The sequence below is a fragment of the Grus americana genome, chromosome 4, assembly GCF_028858705.1.
Source record: "Grus americana isolate bGruAme1 chromosome 4, bGruAme1.mat, whole genome shotgun sequence".
NCBI classification, from domain to species: Eukaryota; Metazoa; Chordata; class Aves; order Gruiformes; family Gruidae; genus Grus; species Grus americana.
The window spans coordinates 46,667,308-46,692,047 of record NC_072855.1 but is presented as its reverse complement, the minus strand read 5'-3'; positions in this window follow the sequence as shown (position 1 = coordinate 46,692,047).

The following is a 24,740-nucleotide window of genomic DNA, read 5'->3' as shown; positions in this document are numbered from 1 at the left end:
TGTGTCTCATCCTCTAATCCATTTTCAGTTTACAGGGCATGCTGCCTCGGTTTTATCCCATTCATTATTAGGAACTGTAAGGGCCATTATAAAGCTGTGAATACAGTTCTTTCAGGAAAAAAAATAATTAGCCTGAACTTAGGCTTTTTTTAGGTAGGCCTTTTTTTTCTGAGGCCACTCAGGAGTGGAGTACTCTATTTTTCTCTTTGATAATGAATTTCAGAAAAAGTAGGTTGGATACTGGGAACACACTGACCTCTTCACCCTCGCTGTACAAATTCTAAAGGATTTTTCCCCCTCTAAGTGACTGGCTACGTAAACAGATGGCCTACCTGTTTACCACAGACTCGTTCTCTGGATGTGAAATAAATTTCAGTGACTCAGTGCTTCCTATTAAGCAATACTATTAATATTTACAGGACAGTGGAATTTTCCATGCTCTCTGTGGCAAATTGTTTCTGCAAATTTAAGCATGTCTGGCAGACTGCAGATGCCTTTCTGATATCACTTCCTTTTAATCATAGACTCATAGAATGGTTTGGGTTGGAAGGAGCCTTAAAGACCATCTAGTTCCAACCCCCCTGCTGCAGACAGGGACACCCTCCACTAGACCAGGTTGCCCAAAGCCCCATCCAACCTGGCCTTGAACACTTCCAGGGATGGGGCATCCACAACTTCTCTGGGCAACCTGTTCCAGTGCCTCACCACCCTCACAGTAAAGAATTTCTTCCCAATATCTAATCTAAATCTGCCCTCTTTCAGCTCAAAGCCATTACCCCTTGTCCTGTCACTACACTCCCTCATAAACAGTCCCTCACCATCTTTCCTGTAGGCCCCTTCAGGTACTGGAAGGCTGCTATAAGTTCTCCCTGGAGCCTTCTCTTCTCCAGGCTGAACAACCCCAACTCTCTCAGCTTGTCCTCATAGGAGAGGTGCTCCAACCCTCTGATCAGCTTCGTGTCCCTCCTCTGGACTCGCTCCAACAGCTCCATGTCTGTCTTGTACTGGGGCCCCCAGAGCTGAACACAGTACTCCAGGTGGGGTCTCACAAGAACAGAGTAGAGAGGGAGAATCACCTCCCTAGACCTGCTGATCATACTGCTTTTAATGCAGCCCAGGACACAGTTGGCTTTCTGGGCTGCAAGCACACGTTGCCGGGTCATGTTGAGCTTCTTGTTCACCAATGCCCCCGAGTCCTTCTCCTCAGGGCTGCATCCATTCTCTGCCCAGCCTGTATTTATGCTTGGGATTGCCCTGACCCATGTGCAGGACTTTGCACTTGGCCTTGTTGAACTTCCTGTGGTTCTCACGGGCCCACCTCTCCAGCCTGTCAAGGTCCTTCTGGATGGCATCCCTTCCCTCCAGAATGTCAACCACACCACACAGCTTGGTGTTGTTGGCAATCTTGCTGAGGGTGCACTCAATCCCTTAAGAATCCACCTAATAAATTGATATGTCATGGACCAGGTAATACATGAGTATTTATGCATTACTAATGATTACACCAATAACAGTTTACCCAACTGTAAAATGAATGCAACAGCTGGAAAGAGATTGTTCTCACAACATACCACATTAAACATTCAAGAGCCCTAGTTAGAGATCTTGTATTATGGCCTCGATAACTCTCCCTTCTTTTCAGCAAAAAGTGTTCTTATGCACAGCTGTTAATTGGTGTAGTCTGTGTTAGTCTGTAGTAGTACTTTGTGGTCCCTAGCTTCTACCCTATGTCCTACCCTATATGCTGTTTGAACCTTTATGTCTGCTCATAGAATGAGTAAAAAGCATGAAACCAGCACTGTTTCAGGGATCTCTTTTCTTCTTTGGCAGTGTTGAGCTCATTAGTTCTACCAAAAATTGATACAGAAGTAATTTATATTGTTTGGTTGGTTAACAAACACATTTGGGAGACAGTATGAATTGTTGAAGAACGTCCTTTGTTCCTGAGGATTTATCTAAAGCATATAATAGGTCCATATGTTTCAAATAAAGTTGGTTAAGTTCCCATGTCTGAGTGTGCCTTTAACTATGACTGGCTTGTGGAGGTGGCTGGGCTTCTGATACTTGTGTTGACCAGTATGCTTTATTTCTGGTTTCTTTTGGGGTGTTTTTGGTGATTTTTTTGTTGTTGTTGTTGGTTCCCCACCCCCCCAATATCTTTGCCCTCATAGTGGTATTTTATTTTTAGACTGTAAATTCTTCTGGAACTGTCCTTTTATAGAATACTGGTCAATGTCTGTGCAAATAATGAATTTGATATGTCTTGTGTCTTAAGGCGCTTGTGCATCTCATCTATAGATGTACTTCATAAAGTTTGCTTTCCAAGAGCTCTTACAAAGTATCCACTAAGTTGATATTGCAGGATCAGTCGTAAACTTTCAAGCAGTGACTGGCAGATAAAGCTTATGTCCACTTCTAGCTCTTGGCAGAACTCTGCTAACTGAAAAGCTCTGTAGTACAGATGCAAACGGTAACGACTGTGGGAAGGGGGGGGGGAAGGGAGGTGTCCCAATTATTAATATCTCTTTCCTAAAGTAAAATTCACTTTCTGTAACAACGTACTTAGGATCTGTTCCTAAACTCTGAAGTTACTGAGTGAAAATGACACAGTTGCATAACACGGTAATAGTTATTGGATTGAAATTAGTGTCTGTCTCTTGCTTTTATCCTATCGTATACATCAATTACTACGCTTCATATGCGGGTACCAGCATTGGTAATATCAACCACAGTGTACATGCACTGAAACTTAATTCTTTTTATTGTCAGGTACGCAATAAGAAATGTGAACTGTTTTCTCCAGTTGCATTGCAGAACGCTACTGCTACCTAACAATATCCTGTAGTCCAATGATGTCTTACTTAATCATAACCTTTGATCTTCAACACCACCACTCAGAAATTTTAGAAGTGACCCTGCAGTTATTGGTAACTGCTGTGTGTTGCTGTACAGATCCCATCTGATCATCGTAAAGGCAACATGACAGAAGTTGACCAGGGTAGGTAAGGTATCTGAGCGCATTTGTCACTTGCGAGTGTATTTTTGTTTTAAAGACTTGTGAACGCTTCCTCGTGCAGGATGCTTTTCTGCACTTGCATGTCTGCCCGGTTACTGCAGTATCTTTTCTCAACTTGAAAAAAGAGGTCAAGAGCTCAGTAGGCAAGAAGACTAAGTTTTAAGATTTGTTTTCCAGGAGAAGGGATGAAGGGAAGCAGGAACATAGTATTTTTGTAATCTTTATTGACTGGATTCCTGCAGGAGTATTTCCGAAGATGTGCGCTAAGCAGCGGGGAGGGGGGGGAATGTTTGTGTGTGTGTGTGTGTATATATATATATATGCACGTGTGTGTATATATATATGCACATGATTGGATATTGGAGGCAATTTCTAATCTATTTTTCTCTTTTGATATTTCATCGTACAGAAATTAATACTGGCTGGTTACGTACCAAGGAGTCTGTGAATGTAGTAAGTCTGCGTGTACAGAAGCATACCTGGCATGAAAGTAACGTCAGGGTGGAAAAGAAATGCTGGGTAACCTCCTTTAGTTAAAAGAGCTTACGTGGTAATTGGATCCTTTTATACCGACCCAAACTGCCTTTCCTACTGTTTCATTTGTGTGAGTTTAAACTTACCATCGCCTGAGCTGGAAGGCAAAGTATGAATTTACCCTAGCTAAAATATCAGAACACCATGTTTGGCATGCATGATGTGTATCATCTCACAGAGTCAGTATTATGCGTTGCTTTCAGCAGAAGTCACAGGTGTCCTGACGTAGTTGTCGTCCTCTCATTCAGATAGCTTTCATAGCTCAAGTGAACCTTAAAAGGCACAGACCTCTTACGTGATCCGCAGTGTAACTTTGATGGATTTACACGGTTGAGTCATTGACCTGACTTACCGTTAGTTGAGGCTTGATGTATAACAACGAACGGAGAATAATTGAACTGATGGCAGTAGAACTGGTATAAAAATAGATATGGAAGACTAATGAAGTGCAGGAAACAAGAGTAGATTGATACCTTGAAAAATGTAATTACAAGGCGGAACAAATTCTGTTGAAAAAAAATTTGGCTAAATTATTCCTCTAAGACACTTGTGTGACCACAGCCAAAGAAATGGTAATTTTTGCCTTGGTCATGAGTTTATAATGTGGCACTTTTAATGTTAAATATGCATCTATCTATAGATATTGATATTTAGCATATAGATATATAAAAAAGTAACTTTGTACAACATATTGTGCTATTATAGCACAATGTCTAACCCTGACCAGGACTGGCAAATTCAAAGATGAATTCACAATGGATTCTCCTTTTTTTTTTTTCCCCTCCTCTAAAGATTTTGATTGAATGTCAAATTTTTAATCAGTTACAAAACACTTCTTTGATTATTTAAAATTTGGAAAATAGAGCAGGACTGTCAGAAACTGACTTTAGTGAGGGGACGTGGTATTCTTAAGGAATGTCTGAGATGTTACCTTTTTTCCTTGTGTATAAATAAATTTAACTGATCATCACCATGTTTTTAATCTGTAGTTTTATATGCGTTGTCTGTATTTCAATTAAGGGATTGGAAGAATACAAAAGACTCTCCTCTGGAACATTCCCAAATTTTATTTTATCACAAAGTACTTAAGTGTAATGTTTCCATATGTTTTGTAGCATTTTGCATCTTAAATAACCTGAATGATAGTCAGCTGTTACCATGATATCATTTCTTCATGACTCATTTCCTACAAGTGAAACTGTGACCAGGTGGTAATTTATTTAAAGAGAAATACTGTTAACCTCTCAGCTCAATCATGTGCTGAGAATGTATGAAATTCATTCTCCTTGCATATACCTACATACGTGCTTAATATAATGTGTTCTTAAATCATGTCTGTGGGGGGTTTTTTGTAGTTTACATTAAAAATTCACCAAAGCTATAGGTTTTTAAGCCCATAGTCTCTTCTAATTAGTGAGTTATGTGCATTACTATTTACTGAATGATGTATTTTTTATTCTTTAGTTTGAAAGGCCACAAGATCTAATTTTAGAAGTAAAAATAAAGTTAACTGTATTTTCCTTTAAAAGGTACAATTTCTTGAGAGCCATTGCAATCTTTTGCTTCATTTCCAGGAAGACAACTTCAATAAATGTCAAATGTAGAATGCCATGACATATAATGACATTGCTGTAGCAAAGCTTGTAGGTATGTCACGCTTGCCTTCGACCGTTGTTACCAAAGCTACCTGGGGAAAAAAAATAAAATGTTTTTCATTCCTCTCTGCTTTCTCTCCTTCTCAAAGTTGTATCTTCTGGAGACCATGCCTAATTCTTCTCTTTAATATGTTTAAGATAAATGAAGACTGAAATGGATCAGTGTCATACCTGTAACGGTGTTGCCCTTGTTGAAGGAGAGAGGCTTTTACCTGAGGAAGCCTTTGCTGTGCTGATGCATCTAGGGTAGGAGTCATAACAATCGGCATGGTTCCTATGTGATGCCTGATGTTATTAAAACTTAATGTGAAAGTTTTAGCTAGAGCAATACTAAGCCACGTATTAGTGGTTTCCGTGTGTCCTTAGAATGTAACATTCAGTTACAATATCCTTCCAAATGGATATTTTAGGAATATAAATTATGTTGCATTTTTGCATAGGATTTTCAATTCAGGATTCTTCAACCTTGTTGGTCACATTGAATCTTCCATCATGCATTAGTCATCCTCAGCATATTAAAACCTTTTGGAGGCACTATGGCAGTACCTCAAGTTGATGTTTAGTGTAATGTCTGATTATTTTAAGAATCCTGAAAACTAAATTTCAATAAAACATATAACTCTCTTAAAAATTAGTTTCTCAAAATGAGACTTTTAAAAAAGTCATTAAAAAGAATTTTTAAAGTGGCAGAATTCTTGTCAGATAAGTGCACTTTATTGCCAAGTCATAAGCCTTTCTTACCAGGAGGAAATTTTTCTTTCCACTTAAGTGAAGGGAGACAGTCCTACAGGTATTCTTATCTCCTTTTTCATAGAATATCCATTGGGAATAAAGCTATATCTATCCACAGTAAAACAGAACTTCCTTGGGTCTGCAAAGATATGCCAATTTCTTGTATTTTCTTTCCCTTTTAGGGCCCTCATCTTGGCTTTAATAAAAGGTCAAAGCACCATGCTAAAGCTAATAATATCCTAAGGAATCAGAAGATTTGTTTTATTTAGAAATGTTGCGGCATCTTCTTGACGTTTTGTGTTTTATTTTCAAAATGCTAATACTTTTAATGACTAAAATATCACAAAACTTAAGTGGAAATTCATGATGCGTAGGCTATTTCTGCCTTTGAAAGGGCGACACTTTATGGAAAAATGAATGAACAGGTAAGAATCTTGCTTCAATTTCATGTCTTGACAGTGAAAAGAGCTCTATTTGCATGGAAACTTATTATTAAGTGACTATCACTCTCTGTCAGGGTTTGCCAAAACATTTCTAAACATGTTCTAAATGTACTTGGAAATTTCTAGTGCGAATTTGTAACGAGACTGAAGCAAGCACTTTTTAAAATTAAGTCAACCCTGACATACAGTTGACACATCTTGGAGAAAATATATCAGAATTCTGGATTAGTAATTTTCTACAGAGGAAAGGTAGATTTAAGGTCTCAGGATCCAGCTCTGAGCAGGCCCGAGTATGCATTTTTGTACTAATTCGACCTGATTAAGATGAATGGTATGCACAAGCTTACCAAAGGTAAGAACATGGCCTTTTTTCATCGGGGAAAGTATTTGTGGAGGCAACTTGTTTTATTCAGTAAGAACCAGTTTTTCTATTTCTCACCATGTCAACAACCAGGGCATCCTTCTATCTCTGTGTATTCAATGTGTTGTTCTCTTTTTGGGAATGGGATGATTGTGCCTTCTCAAAAATACATTAAAGTTCAGCATCCATCACTTAGAACAAATCTCAGTGATTTCTGTCTGGCCCAAGCAGTACAAGCATGGATCACGCTTACTCTGACCTGTTGTGTACTCTGAAGTTATATGTGAACGTCTTAAGGATCAATTTGATCATTCAAGAGGTCATCAAAGGAACTTGAATGACTACAGCCACCATTGGGATATCACCAACCACCTCAGAATAGTTGCAGAGATGTCCATCTACTGCCACTATGTGTCTTCATTGTGGCCTGCTAATAACCAAGTGACAAACCGCTTAAGTAACACCCTTGCCTCCTAGCTTGAAAGAGGAACTTTCACAATGTGCTTGTGCCTCATACTTCAAGGGAGGTGGAGGTGATGGTGGGCAGGACAACCAATCCTTTTGATAGATGAAGAGGAAAAGGGAGAGTTTGTCCTGCAGAAGGCTTGGATATTATATTTGCCATTGTTCTGGGATATCAATGTCCCACCTCTGAAGCTATTCTAAAAATAAGGGGTTTGGGTAATCTTGGGGCAGGCTGTAGAAAAGCATAAATGTAAATATGTTTCAGTTTATGTATATTGATGCTACCACCTTACTTTGTGCCCAGTTGGTGATCAGTATCTGGTGTTGCCAGTGCATCTGTTTCAGGGACATTTTTGCATTATTATTATTTTTAATATATATATATGTAGACAGTCTCCTCCATTAATTTTTTGGGCACCTGTAGCACTTCTCTAATGGCTGAAAAGTCTGTTATGTACCTAAGATGCCAAAGAACTGGATGTTGTGATATGGAGTATTATAGACTTTAAAAGGCACCTAATGGCCACCTCAGGAAAACAACGTTTTGATCTCTATATGGCTTTCCCGACAGCTGAGTTGGAGATTTGTTATCTATCTTTTTGAAGTACTTGGAATAAGCCAAGACACTCTTTTTGCTGCTCAGTTGGACTCTGTGTACCTGTTGCCCACCTGCTGAGCTAGTCTGGCCCCAGGAGCTAATCTGGTGTGTTGTGTTCATCCTGAAAAGGGACTTTTCGGGCCTCACAAAGGAATGTGGAAGGTGTTACACACTGGCATAGCTGGAGTCTGAAAGCAAAATTCACTCGTCGTCCAACCGAGATCACCGTTGGCTGTTTGAACAGCCCCCATCCTAGAATCCTATGCTTAATTTGTACTGTTTTGCTTTTCTCATTGGTCCTCAGGATTTATGCCAGCAATAACAGGCAAAAGATTTTGCCTCTGCTAGCTAGTTTGGATTATGCACGGATATGCCAGCTGAGCGTCCTGTTATTACAGTTTCCCCCTCCCCAGTTGTGTTTCTAGCCTATCTGCAAATGGCACAGTTACCTCCTGCCTTCTACTGTGCAAAAATGAGCATAATGTAAGGCTGGCTTTCCTGACCTTCCTAATCATGATTTTACATGTAAAGTCACCATGGTAACACTGATCTTCTTAAAAGTGATAGTTGCATTTACCAATAGTTGCTATTTATGCAGTCATTTGAGCTGCTAGTAGAGGGGAAACAGGTACATTCACTAATAAAACCTTGTATCTGCACGCTCGATAGAACCTTATTTCCTATATAACTAACATTTCTTGACACTTGTAATTTTCCATTTGACTTATCCTGCTAATTTGTTAAAAGCCAGTATCCTCAACGTTTTTACAGCCTTGTTTCCAGAGCACTAGCAGTTCAAATAGCTGCATGAAGAGTTTCTGTTCCATTTCTGCCACAGAAGGCACACGATCCATTTCACCTTTTCTTTTATAATTGGATTTGTAAATGAATATAACTTTAAAGGACCGGCTTATAGTGCAGTAATAACCATGTGCTTACTCAGCAGCACAATTTTGATAAATCTTATGATTAAAATAATAGTTTAAAAAAAAGTAATATCTGGAGTTCTGTTCAGCAAACAGAAGGTACGGTATTTATTTCTAGTTTACTTGTAGGAATGGGTGATACTGGAAAATTATCTAGAATAAGAATGTAGAATGAAGAATTAATATTCTTGTCATCCCCACAAATCAATGTGAAGTTTTCAAATGTACAACGTACCGTGGTAGAGGGATTTTACTTCTCGGTATCTATTTACCTGAGGGTGAGCCTTGCGCAACTTAGCGCTCTCTTGTCCTTGGACTCGTCACAGAAATGTGTATAAATAGCTGCCTGCAATGTTTACAGTAACCACGGGTGGCAGCCGCATTCATGTGGAGTAAGGGAGGGCTTTCTGCTCCAGATTTACTACAACTGTTTCTCAGACCTTGAGAACTCCTTTGTTATCCCTGCTTAACTCATTTGTCTCTTCCACCCCCATTAAAAGAGGTTGTTTTGTTTGGTTTAATCAAGTAGTATAAGTGCAATGTCATCAGCTCAGTATGGAATAAAAAGAAAAGCATATCCCTGTGGGCAAAATAGAGGCAGATCTCCATTGCGTACCATCAGTGATGAGGAGGTTATATGCCTCTTGGAATTACAAATGAGTTAATGGATCTGTTAGTAAAAATGTTTTAAAGGGCAGGAGATAGTGAGTGTACAAATTCCAGCCAAAGGTGATCATATGAGAGAAGACATGGAAGTGAGAGAGGAGGACAGGAAAATGAAGGGAAGAGGATGTTTTTCGGAATCTATAAATCTAAAGATCTGGTGCTGAATTATCCTGTAAGGTATCAAAATCCATGGATCTTGCACCTCTGTAACAAAATATTTTGACTTTGGTGTGAAACAATACTTAAAAGCAAAAGCGTACTGAAAAGCAGTAATGGCCAGAGGGAATTCTGTAAAACAAAGAACATGAATGAGCTTAGGAGCCACAGTCACACAACAGCGGATGCCAAGACCAACTGTTACTGTGTCTGTCAAGTTTGGCAATGTAAATATCATGCCAAAAATGGGAGAAACCTTCAGAAAGGAGTAAAAAATTTCTGTGCTGTCAGACATACACAGAAGTTCATTTAGATACTTTGTAAAGTCACATGAGGATAATTCATAGTGAGAATTTATAAAATGTGAGAGTTGTGACTGTTCAAACTATTGGAGGAAAATAAATGATGAGATCATCTGAAAAGAAGGCTTTCATTAAAGGCAATCTAATGAGCATGCAACTGAATACCAGTAGAGATTTTACCTGGGATGTTTGCTATGAAGAACCTTCTTACGGTTCATTGCTCAGTTACCTGGAAGTTAGAATGAGTTCAGAATGCAGCAGGGATGTGGCTGGTGTGAGTTTTGCCTTCGCCTGCCCTTGGTGGGCTTGGGGATGGTGCTCACCTCTGCTTCTCTGCTTTCACACCTTCACTTCTGGAACCTGGAACTCTGCGTTAGGATTTGGGGAGGAGGGCAGGGGGTTTGTGCAGGTGTGTGTTTAATTTCTCCTCTGAAATACAGACCTGACTTGAAATTCACAGAGGAGGAGGGTGGGGGAGATGGAAATGTAGAACTTAAAATAACATGCAGGTAGCACTTCTGTTGCATGGAACAATTTTTATTCCACAGCAGGCTTAGTGTTAATGCAGGAAAGAAACCACGAGTCAGAAATACTATTTTTGAGATTGTTCTTGATACCTTATGAGGTGCTCTACTTCCTCAAGTCAGGTTATTGGTCCACAGTCATACCTCATTTAACCCTAATACAGTATATATACATATACGTGGAGTTAGTATAAAGACGGTAGCACACGTGTACTGCTAGTATATGTGGGTATACATACGATAGTCTAAAATACCATGCTGTGCAATTAGCCTTTTGGTACCTTATAGCTGATTTACACTGATATTGTAAACTGTTGTTTTCCCACACCTGAGCCTAGTACATTTAAATCATAATCTGCCTTAACACAGAAATCCAGTGTGAGGAGCAGGTGGAAGAGGGACTAAAAAAAATGTAGTTGGTAGGTTGGCAATTACTTCCCTGCTAATAATGAGTATTTATTCTTCAGTGAACAAAAAGCAAGTGAAGTTAGTTTTTGTTTAAAACAAATCAAAAGCATTTAAAACTTTTCAACTGTTGCAACATGCATCCACTGAGGAACGAGATCAAAGGAGTTGCTTGGACTTGTCTCTCTGAGGGCTGCTCAGTCCCAGCCTTGCTTGTTGGAACACAGAGCTCCGAATCCCAGCTCAGCTCGGGCAGCTGGCAGCACTTTACGCAGCCGCGTTTTAACCCTCCATCTGCCTTCCCGGCGCTATCTGTGGTCTGGCTCCATGGTATCTCAAGGATTAGCTGTGTGCATACTCCAACAGCTTTGCATGTCTCTTGGCAATATCCAGCTTTAAACTTAATACAGTGGGAGGTCATTCTTCCCATTGCTATGCTGCTTATTTGTTTAGATTTCATTCAGTCGCTGGATCTGCCACAAGCTTTACATTCTTGCGTACTTGGTTGGCCAGTGAGCACACGTGTGTAACTTACTGATAAGTGACACATTTTTGTCATTGTTTCCAGGCTGGTGTAGTTTGTTACGCTTGTCTTGTGTGTGCTGTTTTGTGTTCAGTGGTGTAATCTTTCAGATGTTGTATGCTAATGTATCTTAATAAACTATTACTTCAGACAAAGTACCTGAGTAATTTCATTATGCTTATATAAACAAATATCTTTGTTGTTTTAACCCTTATCTTTCTAAGCAGAGATGTTAAGGCACGGCTGAGATGAGAAAGCAGTAAACCAGTTTTCAGGGCTTTATTTGTAATGGCTGCGTACGTACCTGCCACCTCTGTTACGCTGGTGCCCAGCGAGGGTGATGGTGCAAGAGCCGCCAAAGGAAGCACAGAGTTACCATTGCCTTAAGAATTTCCATTGTGCGTGGATGTCTGGGAAATGTTATTTACTTGGCTTTGTACTTACTGGAGAAAAAGTAGGTATTTCCCAACAGGAAGAAAGGGCACTTGTCTTCTGTGATATCCCCAGCTACTGTAAAGAGGCTTATGGCATCACCAGGAATTTTGACTCTGTTCTGAGAAATAAAATGAGACAGATGAAACCTGACAAGCAATAAATATCCCCTTTTCATTTCACTTGCCAAAAGTCCCGAGAATTTAACACCAAAAATCTGTGCTGAAGTGCTCTTTCTTGTTTCCCTAAAACAGTATGCTTCTCATTACTTTTTAGAAAATATTATCAAATCATTTTTTAAAAGCTCTGCTCTGACTCATGTGATACTTCAGCAGAATAAAATATGTGGCAAGAAGGTCTTAACTCTCACTGATGGTTGGTTGCCAATTAATTTTCTAGAGCGTGATGCCTTGCTTGATACTCGATTTATTGAAACGCTGTTACTGTTTTACTTTGATCAAAGGTGTATTAAGCACGACAATGTATGTCTCTAATTTGGATTTCTTCATCCTGTGACTTAAAACTGAATAAATGCATTTTAGTTCTGTACCTTTTAAGAACAGATAAACTAATCTTCCCTGCTGTGGAACAGCAGCTTATGGCTTAATCCTGAACCTGCATAATCATATTTTGGACAAGGTACTGCTAGCTGTTTCCAGAATGAAACATTGTGGAATAAAACAAGAAATTTCACTTTGATGCTTCTGAAACCATTAGCTATTACTCTTTCACAATTGTATAAAACCCCAAACCCACCGCCACCACCAAACCCAACATATAATTGTCCGAAACACTATGTATTATTTACTCAATCTTTGTATGTATATTAACTTGAATTTCACACAGGGTTTTCCTGTGTTTTGCAGATCACCGTGAAGAATTTCCAGCTGATGCCTGGCTGTGACACAGTGAGGGCTCCTTCCCCTGAGAACGGGGAGCGAGGCTGGAGGGGCAGGAGGACGCCTTGCTGTTTGGTTTTGTGGCCACCGGGTGTCATTCTAGGAGCAGACTTTGGCCAGCCTGGGAGCACGACTATGGCAGCAGCACTGGAGGCTTCACGCAGTAAGTTGCTTTGCACCAAATCAGCCTCTAAAGCAATGATTATTTACCTTTGGTGTCTATTTAAAAAAAAAAAAAAATTACTCTAAAGGATCAACAGTGTTGTCGATTTCCATTTCTGCATGCAGGATGTGAAACGCTGGGATGTAACATAAAATACCGAGGGAGTTAAAGGCGTTTGTGTTAAGATATTCTGTAAATGCTACATATGCAGCTAGGGGAACTTCTGCACCTACACGTTAAATTTGTGTGAGCTTAAATACAGCATTTCTGAAGATGTTAATAGCTATTTTAAATAACTACTTTATTAGCAGTTGCTTTGCATTTGTACATAACTGACATTTTACAACTGAAGTGCAGGAAGAACAGGGAGGCAGAATGGCTTCTAGATAGAATCAAGTAATCTCCTTCCAGGTTTGGCTGCTTTTTTTTTTTCCCTCCAACTGATGTCTGACAAAGAGGGAAGTCCTGGAAAAAGGTCCACAGCATCATGTAAGGCACCAATATTGGCTTAGATTAGTGTTACACTGAAGACAGCTTACTGAATTCAGTGTTTTATATGTCTTGCTGGCCTTGCTTTAAATAATTTCTAAGGTGGATTTCTGTGGGAGAAGGAACAAATAGGTGCACTGGATGTCTTCAAGAACAGTAGCATGAAAAAAAGCATGTGAAGAAAAGGAGATTAAAGTCTTAATGAAGTGGAGCAAGCTCCGTGGTACATGAGGCAATAAGGACCGATCTTCGTAGGGCAGAGATTTATGGAGCTTTAAAAGTGAAGATGTGAAGCCTGAACTTAAAGCAGAAGGGCACTGGAAGAAAACTGAGATACCAGCAAGAGTAATAATTTGGATATTAGAGAGCACCTTCAACATACTCAAGTGAGAGAGAAAAAAGGCATTTTTGTCCTGTGTGTGTATTTTATCTTCAGCTTAGCATATTTGGTTCCTTAAAATACCACAAATTTGAAAGCATCGGTGCTGGTTCAGGTAAATTAACTTGGAGACCTGTGTAGAATGCTACTAAATTGCTGAAAAATTATTAAAGAAAAATGGGAATGGGCTGATGATGAAGCTTTGCAAATAATGTATACGGGAATCTAAATTAGTCCTGAATTCTTGTTCCATATTGTGTGTGGTGTTTAAAAAATAATAATAATTACACACACCTTATGTAATGTTAGCTCCCATTTATTCCGATTGCCATCCAACCCTCAACAAAGATACTTGGTGTTTCAATTTTAAGTATATTTTTTTTATATATAAATATACATTTAAATGGTGTTTTCCTTAGATGGCACACAGAGACCAGTCAGCTCCAGCTTGACCTACAGAATGCTCAGAGCCTTTGAGGGAGCAGATGTATTTGGAGTTCCTGCTAAGTCGAGAGCAGGTTTTACGGTGTGTTTATGTGATGCAGGCCATTTTGGGGTTGGGTGGAGGGGGCAGGCACAGTTGTTGTTTCCGTGAAGGCTGATGCTCCTCCTGCCATCTTAGAGCTAGAATATTTCTCATATTTAGAATTCCCAAATGAAGAATATTCATTAACAGGACACGCTGCAAAAGCTGGCAGCACAAACAATGAAGAAATCCTTTATGGTTTTTGTTTTCTGTGCTTCTGATCAGTCTCAGCCTGGCTTACTCATAACTTGGGAATCTCTTTTTCTTGACTGTGTGGGAATTCTGTTATGAATGTCGTGCTTACAACTGGATTGATTTAAAGATTTTTCTGAAGCAGTTGGGCAACTTGTGATTATCAGATAAGTGAAACGCAAACTTTGTTTTGATTGGATCAGACGCAGGAACACTTTATTTTTTGTTATTCCACTATGGCTGCAAACTTGTCTCTTTTCAAACCAATAGCTGTTTTAAAGGCTATCGCATCTACTGCCAGTAAGTTTTATTCTTGTGAAGGTACTTCCGCAAAGAATATAGAGTCAAGCCTCTCAAAGAACAGAGTTTCATCTGTGCTGTTTTTACCTTAGGAAATTAGTCCTTTTTTAAACCCACGTTTCAGACAGAAAGTTGTGCCCCTGGTGTTCTGCGTGCTTTGCACCATTATTGTCTCTACCATGCTATCTGAGCATCTGCTTGTATTAGGCTAATCAAGGTGACTAATCTCTCACATGATTCTTTCCTTTCTTTTCCCTCTTGCCCCCCCAAACTTCTCTTCAGGAAGAGAATGGTGTATATTAAGTTCTGTACATATGGTTGAAAGGCTTACGTACACGTGCTACTGTGTATGTAGGTGTTAGAGATGGCAAAGCCAAAGTAGCGTGCAGGTTCAATTCAGAAGAGACATTCCTTGCAGTAGGTGCTGACATGAGGAAATGCTCCTGCTTTTTTTTTTTTTTTTTTTTGGGGGGGGAGGGCTTGAATTTTGCTTTCTGAGGGCTTTGGCTGTCTTCTGTGTTAAGCTTTTCAGGACTTGGAAAAAAAGTCAGGGGACTTGAATCTACCTGGATGATAGGTTATCTCCTAATGACTGAAAATAGCAAACCAGTTAAAACGTACGAGTTAAGCAAGAGCTTAACATCAGTGAAACCTGAGAGACAGTAGGCTGAATCGGCCAAGTTGGCCGGACAGTTTAAAACTCAATGGTACAGCACTGTGCTGTCAACTCCTTCAAATCCTTTCCTGTGCATGACAGCATATTCCCTGCTTCAACTGGCTGATTTTAATTAAGAGTTGAAGTCATTCAAGTGTTGCTTTGGCAAAAGTAATATGATCAGAGATTGTGAATGATCTTACTGTTGCTATTTTTCAAGTTTTAGTGCTGTATTAAAAATCACTTTGTGTCATTTCTAATCACTGCTTTAAAGATTGTCACTTCTATTGCCAATAGACTTGCTTACTGGAGTAATACCACGAAGAAAACATAAGCCATGTCCGTTCAGTGGCTACGTGCAGGCATTGGAGATGGATTTCAGACTTTAAAATAAATGATGCCGATCCCATTCCTTTTAGGGTCCTTAACATTTTAGTGTGTTCTCCTGGATGTGTGCCACCCATTTGGGGAGTGAGAGTGATATCATTTGTCAGCTTCGTTTTGCCTGAGGTTACAATAATAAGCAGTTCACCCAGAACCGTTGGTATGTCTCTCAACCACCTTTCCTTTGCAGCAGAGTATTTATTGATTTATACCTGCCGGAGGGAGCTTCTTCCCAGAAGCTGTCACTGGCAGTACGAGTCCCACCCAGGCTCTTTGCAGGCTGATCCTTGACAGGAAACACTCCTTAGCCCCTGGATGCTGTTAAGGACCTCAGTTTTCTTCTGATTCATCTCCAATCTTACTCCTCCTCCCCACTCTAACTCTAAGGAGGCTTAACAGTCAAACAAAAGGATCTATTTAGCAAGTGTTTACAATCAGGATTTTAGGTAAAGGACTGAAAACAGAGACGTGAAAAGCTTTATGCTAGGATTGTGTTTTATAGCTCAGATCTGTAGCTGCCCAGCCTGCTTAACCTATTTGCTACCCCAGTATCGGCGCTAGGAGTTCAGCGTGCAGCGACACCTCATTTCCCAAATGCTGCGGTCACTTCTGAATTTTCTTCTAGTGCCACTTGTTGCTTTGGTGGTAAACACTAGGAAAGAGATGAACTGCTGTGAAAAAACAAGACAGCTAGAAGTAGAAAAACTGGGTACTCTACAGTTATTCCTGCTACCTCGACTGATCCCCAGTTTATATGGAGTTAAGCAAAGCACTTCTTTTGACTGGATAGTTTAGTTCCTTAAGAGCCACGCGTGTTTTAGCCAGTTGGAGGGATTGCACGGTGGCTGTTTGCTTTGACTTTCTAGGCTTAGTAGTTTCATTTATATTAAATGTTGCCACGTGCATATTCTATAAAGCTTGTGATTTCTAAACAATCACCAGATTAGTTTTGTGAATGCATGTGATCCTATTGACACAGATAACCACTCTAGACGCATACTGTCTGGCTGAGACGTGTCTATGGGATCAGGTCTTGATTTGTGCAAGTGTGTTCCCAATGTGTCGTCTTAATCCTGTATTGGAGACAAAGGCTCTGTTTTTATTTTTATATCTTTTATAACAAGTTACAATAAACAGTTTTGGGGTTTGCATGAGATCTAATTATACTATTGGGTTCTTAACGAGACAGAAAAATGGTATGTTGCATACAGCTAGTAATTACTGGGAGACTCAAGATATATTTGAAAAAGATCTAGTGGTAACTGCTTAAAATATTGCAGCTGCTGCAGAGTTTGCTTTTAATGTTAGGTTGGGTATATGTTCGTACACAGTACATCTAGTTACCAAGTCCAACTTAACTAGTAGCTGTCTTTTGATGTTGAGCAATCAAAACGGGGGAAAAAATACCATGATTTTCGTTTTTTAGTTTGGATCTTGGTTGTTTTGTTTTGGTTTTGTCTCTTTGAAGGAATACTATCGTTGAGTATCTAAGAACTAGAGGGGTTGAAGTGTAATGTGTTGTCTTGAGCTGGGTACTACCAGATAGAGTTTGACTGCCCCCCCGTCCTTTCAATGTGGAACACGTTTATAAGGGGAAAAAAGAAAAACTGTAGCTTTGCAAGAAGAGAATACTCTCTACAAATATCTACCTTTATAGAGTCAAAGCGAGAAGAATCAGCTGCTTCCACAGTGATTTCATCCTCTTCTTGGATACTTAGGTACCACAAAGACCACAGAATAAAGGAGGGAGTCTAGCCAGGCTGCATTACAGCTGAATTGCCAGGTTTAGACATCATTTTTTTTCTCAGGAGCACTGGAAAGTGAGTTTTACCTTCTAACCTCAAAAACTTTCTTGTTTTCATTCTGGTAATGTGCTTCTAATCTAAGTTGCCACCCTTCAGCTGTGCATGCACGGCCTGATCTCTTCTTAAGACAGAAGTTTCCCCTCAGTTGGGGGAAAGCTCCATTTGCTGTTGTTTACTGCTGTGTGGGATGGGATGTTCTTGGTAATCCAGTGCGGTGCAGCGTTTTGAATATTAGCCATCTTTTAACTTTGCTCAAATATGTCTGAAAAAGAGTGTGTGTGACTTGAAGCATGAAAATGCTTGAATCCAGCAGTGACCATGTGTGCTTATTTTGAAAATGAGAATAATAAGTACCAGAAGGAGACTTGCTCTGTCCTTCTGCCCTTTTTTGGGGTGTCAGCCACTAAATGAGAAACTCTGGTAACTCTTACAATAAGAGCTGGAACTTCAGAGAAGTTAAAACTGAATTATTCCTCCTTCCATTAGCTCAGAAGACAATACTCGGGTCATGCGCTAAAGCATGGAGCTTTGTACTTTTTGGGAAAATAGTATTTGGTGAAAGTCTTTGTCTCCCTTCGGGTATAAATTAACTGAAAGTTAGCTAACAAATCTATGCAACAAAGTTCTATTCAGATAGTATATAAAATAGCTGCACTTAGTAATAATTAATACTGTGTAAATATCTCCAACAATTAACCAAGATATGAAAATATCTCTGCTTCAGTTTAAATATTATTTGTATGGTCTTGGTTCACTCCAGATCTCTCCAAGGCTTTCACTTCTCTCTCCAGCAAACAGCCAGAATCAATATGCGCTCCAGTATCATCAGATCTGCACTTCCAATGCAGAAACTCAGTGGTGACCTGGTATGATTATAGCAATAATAAGAGATCAGCGTGCTTCACAGTTGCACGATTCATGTCTTTTATAATTTATTTTGCCTCAATCCCACTAAGTATTGTGCTATATTTGTAGAGAGTTACTGAGTGACTGGAAGGCAACAAGTTCAATTACATGTAACTCTCATTTTGGAATTGATTTCATTTTCTGGAGACGTTAAGTGAAGCTTTATTAAAGGTAGGTACAAATCTCCTTTGACTTAAGGGTTAATTGTCTAGCAACATAGAAATTCCGAGTGGTACTTGTTTTATTTTTTTCTTTGAGAGGATTACAGATTCTTAATTATTTTGTAACACCACCTTTTGCTGTCACTTTATTGAAGTAGCTGCTCTATTTCATTATCCTTGTAAGCACAGAGTTTCAGATGAACCGTTTCACTGACTTTTCTCAACAATCTGTAAAAATCCTACTAGTTCTCTCAGCTTTGACAGTTTATGCAACAATCATGGCACACCCACAAGGTCAGCTATAACTCTCTGGAAACAAGGCCAGGAACACTTCTTTAAATTGCATTCTAGCAGCCTAAAAGAAACATCTTGTCCTCACACCAAATGTTTCAATTAGACTAGACTTGATTTCTATGACTGTGGTACTAAATTATCACAGTTTGTGTGGCTGATGTGGAAAGCCTAAATCTGATTCCAGAACAAAATGTTTTTTCACATTTTTTTAGCAGACCACTCATTTTTAAACTTCAGATGCAAATCAGTAATGTAATAGATATATGAGAGTGAGGGTGGAGAACTACTCCCTCAAAACCTTATGTAGAAAGGCAGCGGGAATTGATGACATTGAAATAGCGAACAAAATACACAATTAAATGGGATTGATCAAGATTTCTTCACTGAACCTGTTTCTTTATTGAAGTCACCACAGGTATATTAGGAAAGGATTTGGGACTGTAGGGTTTTTGTATGCACCGCCATTTTTGGGAAACTCTGAGACCTGAGGTGCAGCAACACACCTTGCTGATTTTTTTAATTTTTGTTTTCCTGCTGTCATCACTTGTGCCGGAGACAAAATGTGTTCTTTAACATCATTGATTGTTTTATTAAAATAATAAGTATTGCTTTCCTCCACCTAATTTGTGTCTGTATAACATGCTTTTTCTAGTCAAGGAGTAGGGTACAGGTCATATGGCTGCTAAAATTCTAAGTCTTTGCTGAGGAAACCCCCAAATCAATGTTTTGGAAGATTAAAGGTCAGGGAGTGGGTAGACTTTAAGGTATTTTGTTGGAGGAGAGGGTAGATGCAGGGAAGGAACAGAATTATTACCCTTTCTCTCTAAAAAGATTAATTTTTCAAACAGTGTGATGCATGCTTTGACTTCCTATGTATGGGTTCCAGTAAAACAGAAAAGAAACAGTTGTCTCTTACAATACAGAATTAATCTTTGAGACTTCCCAATGAAGCCAAGAACTTATTTTTGCTGCTTTGGTAGCAACTAAATAGGTAATTCTATGGATAAAACTTCTATGAGTATATTGGCATAGAAACTGATTTGGTTTAGGTGGATGTAGAAACATGAAGGTTCTACTAGTCAATGTGGGCCTGATTTTTTTTTTATTTTTTTTTTTCTTCCTATAAGTAATGTAATTTGTAGAGCTGGTTAAAGAAACCTATGACAAGCACTTTTACATGCTGGGAATCTGGAGTTAGTGACTTATGCAACTTCCTACAGTAGTCTCATTTCAATGCAGTAAAATGCACATGGGACACCTAGTTTGTCTATAGCTATTGCAAACATTTGATTGATGGGATGGGTAGCCTGTTCATGCAAACCACAGTACCAGCTGGCACCTGCAGAGAATGACATTGACCCTTGTGTAGGGACAGGTAGAAACATTTATTACATTTTGCGCTCATGCACAAATACCACACTAAGCATAAAAAAACCTTAAAGCTAAAACTCTCCCCAGGACAAGTCCCGCTCTCTGTTAGTACAGCTGTGTCCTTTTACAAACCAGTCTGTAGTGCTTTGGTTGTATTCTTAAAAGGCAAACACTACTCCCTTTGGAGGCAGTTTCATAATCAATAGACTTCATTACAGGCAATGTTTTCTCCTTACTTTGTTCGTTTTATTAACCCTAGATGACTCTTGCAATCTTTCAGGAATCTAATCCCTAACTTTCTTTGGATCATTCCTGACCTCAGCCCTCCCACACACACACACTTTGGAGATACTACACAATGCCTCCTAGCAAAAACTTTCAGGAATTAGCTTCTCTTTGCACTGTTGAACAAAGAGGGCACTTAATTATTCATCTGATATATGTGCCAAAACTATTTTTTTTTTTAATGGTTTTGCTTCCGATTCTCTCTTACCACCTGGTCCCATTAGGAACAAAAATAGAACTAATTTTATTTCAAATGTTTGGGAAATTAGAATAGGGCACAGAACTAGGTTTGGAGAATGCAGTAAATATACAGCTGTGAAGGATGTTAGACTTTCAATCGCCTTCCTAAGTAGCACTTAAAAGCTTTTTGAGATGAGGGATATACAGGTTAAACTGATGCAATATAGTCGAATACCAATTAATCTGACTTTTTCTTTTATATTCTTTATTTGCATAAATCAATGGAATGAGTCCTTTTACAAGGACAAGATTAACAGGAGGTGATCCCATATCAGAATGAAGTTAGATATTTTAATTTTTTCCTCAAGAGTGCAGCAAACAGAGCATGGTATGTAAGGATTAGCTCAACCTGATATGTCTTCATTTATGAAAGATCCTTCAAAGGAAAATCCTGATGTAGTTTGACACAAAAATGCTGTCAGGAAGAAGAGTATTAAGCAATTTACTTTCCAAATAGGATACATTTATTACTTATATGGGCCAAAATATTTGCAGAAACATGTTGAAACTCTCCTTCTTTTTCTAACTTGCTCTAAACTCATATCTCAGTATAATCTTATTCATGGCTTCCTTTCTTTAATAGTATTTTTTCAGTTCATTTAAACCAGAAGCTATTATATCTTTTCTGATGGTGGGAAAGAGTTCTATGGTAGAGTACAGCTAAAAACAGAAACTGAAATGCTTGAATGTTCACCAAGATGGAACAAATTATTGGCATCTCTTTCTTTTGTAATTAGAATGTAAATATTTAACCCTGTGAGAGATGAGAGAATAAGAAACTTAAAAAGCAGATTTTTCACTCAACTTGCCTCTGATCAGGTCAGAATAATGGCACAAGTTATTTGTTGTCTGGCAGAGTGAAAGGACAAAAGCCAGTGAACGAACCTGAATAATTATTGATGGTGTCTGAAACATAGCTATCGCAGCCCTATCATGCCATTGCTCCAGAAGAGGGCAAACAGTTGTCTTATTCAGCACCGCCAAACAGAGCCAAAACCTATAAACTCTGCCCCTTGAAAGCAGTTTTTACAGTTTTTGACATAATAGAAGTAGTAATTTGTGACTCTTATAACTCTTTAAATAGTCACAAAAACAAAATTTAATACTACAGAGGAATTAAAATAAGCTCTCCATGCTTTCTCCCTATCCTGAAGCACATGTATCCCTCAACCTGAAAGGACGAGCAGCGCAGGATTCTGCCTGCACTGTGTGATTGCCCCCAGGTTATGAATATTTAGTAAAAACCACGCCTATTTCATACTTTACTGCTTTCTCAATAAAAAGATAAAATTTTATGAGCATAACTCTAGTAGCGTGATAAGAAAGTATGTATTATGGCTACCAAGTTCCTACTGTACAATAAACTCCCAATATTTCCCGCTAATTTCAATTTCCCCTCTCACTTAGAAATACGTGTAACCTTCATCTTGCCCAGCTACTTGCTGATTGTTTCGTTGGGCAGGAAAACAAAACAGTTAAAATACACCCTTAATGTGGGGTTTCATACTTAGGCCGCTATTCCAAGAAGTCACTGGTAAATTTTCCTTGAAAGACCAATCTACCCCTCAGTGACTGTAACCAAACAAACATCAGGCAAGATCCTGTAGTAAGCTGTGTGCATTAATCCTGTTCATCAGCTTGTATAAAATATGATGCAGTATGTATGCCGCCATGAAATACATGATTAATTGTGTGGCAAGCCTTCACCCTGAAATTTGAACACTGCTGTGTGATGCAGGAAAGAGCATTTTATCTCACTGTGGGCTAATGATTTATTTAGAGCTTAGTGAAACATCTGTTCGAGGACAGCAGATTACCACAGCTCGTACAGCCATGGGATACTAGCATTTCTGAGGAGGTGGGAGCAGTTTATATTCCAAAGAAGAATTCCAACTGTTTCATGAATAAATAACTGGTACCATTTTTAGGTAGGTATGCCTCCTTCCTAATGGAGCCTCATGGGAGAACTTGGGCTTTTGAAAAGGAGGAGAAAACAAAAGAAGTGGGGAGGTTGGGAGGGAGAAGTGTTTGTGCCCAAACTGGGATTCTGCTTGCTGAAGACAATGAAGACAAAGGTCTTACACAGGGGATTGAGTTACGTGATACAAAAACATCATAGCAGCTTTACAGCTCAGTATCGTGATGTGAGAAGTCCCTGGGGATATGATTCAAAAATCTTAGCATGATTTTTTTTTTAATACTCATGGTTTACCTGACTTTGTAATACATGGTGTATGTTTGGGATTGCTAACGAATAGTTTATTCTTTACCCAAGGCTTTTATGTAAGGTCTCTTCAGAGTAAGCGTAGCAAACACAGTTGTATTCTACTGGACTAGACAATAAAAACAACAGTATAGTTGGATAACTCTTTTATAGAGATCTGAGAAAATTCTTCTTATTATCCAGAATAGACTCCTTTGTAAGGCTGAATGTACAGGTATGGATATTCATAAATACATCCATGTAGGAGACGTTTGCAGTGACCAGAAATAAGCTTGGCATAAAACAAGCCATTAAGGGGGAGAACAACAAAATGTTTTTCATGTCTGACTTGCAAAAACTAGGAAAGATTTTGTTGGGGAGCCGTGTATGTTTTGGTTTTGGTTTTGTTTGTTTGTTTTCAACTTCAGTTCAATACCACAAATGAGAAATACTGCTTTAGCCAAACCATTATTTTTCTAGACTCTTCCCTTATAGCTAATCCATAAGTATGAGTTCCAGAAGGGACAATTATGATTTATTTCTTCTTGGCACAGGTATTGGATTATCATGCAAACCTCGTAGAGACTGCAGCTGATCACTTCTCTAAGGTTTATACTGCTTTTAGGCTGCATTTATTAAGGTCCAAAGGGAGTGAGGCACTCAACTGCAAGCTACTTCTGTAACACGTACCGCCTCTAGACCGCTTTGACAACCTGAATTTCAACTCTAGCTTTATAGCCCACCACTATAATTGGATGCTTCATCTTTCAAAGTGAGATGATAAATGTCCTAGTTTTAATGTTATAGCACTTCTGATTGTCCTGCTTATCAGTAGCTTATTCTAGCTGAGAGAGGAAGAGGAAAAAACCAACTTTGAACTGCCATGTTTGCAGTCCAGTCCTATTGTATTAAATAAATCCTGGTTTGAAGATTATTTTATTTTCATCATCACTGGTGACACTAGCAATGCAAACAAGTGCTCTGGGAAAGCTGATGAATGAGTTGTGATTAGAAAAGATTGTTAGTTTGGGATTTTTTGTTTGGTTGGTTTTTTTTGTTCTGTGTGCCTTATGTTAAACTGATTTTATGTTTCTGTAATCATACAAAATATTTTTTTTTTGTTTGAATTCTCTGTGAATATCAAGTATTTGTACTACCAGGACACACATTAATATCTCTGCAGTCTGAATCACTAGTAAACCGTCAGACTGAATATTCAAAACCTGTATTATAAAAGAACAAAGTCGACCTACATACTGGAATTTTACACACGTATATCTCATCTCTGTTTGCTGTTCCCATGTAACTATCATTATATATAGTCCCCTCGCAGTGTCACTTGGTATGTGCACACTGTATATTTTCTCAGGAAAATATCTGAAAATAATTCTGCAATTGCAAGCTGAGAACGTGCCATCCACCCTCTGCCTTCTTCGTGTGTGGATTACATTCTATTTTTCCATCGATTGCCACAGTCATCTCTGTTGTCACTGCAAGCAATGCGTTGGTTTCTCGCTTTGGATCAATTATTACACCACTCCTACAGTAAAAAGGGGACGATCTGAGTCGGTGCATCCACTAGGAGTTGCGGCTCCCAAGATTTATCTCTAATATAAGACAAAATAAGGTATACTTCCATGAGAGGGCAGAGCAGCAGGAGCTGCATTAATAGTTAAGAAGAAGTAAGTTCTGTGCACCTCCCAGTGCTGGCTGCAGAGGAAGGCAATGAAGAGCTGAGCCCTGGCTCTGG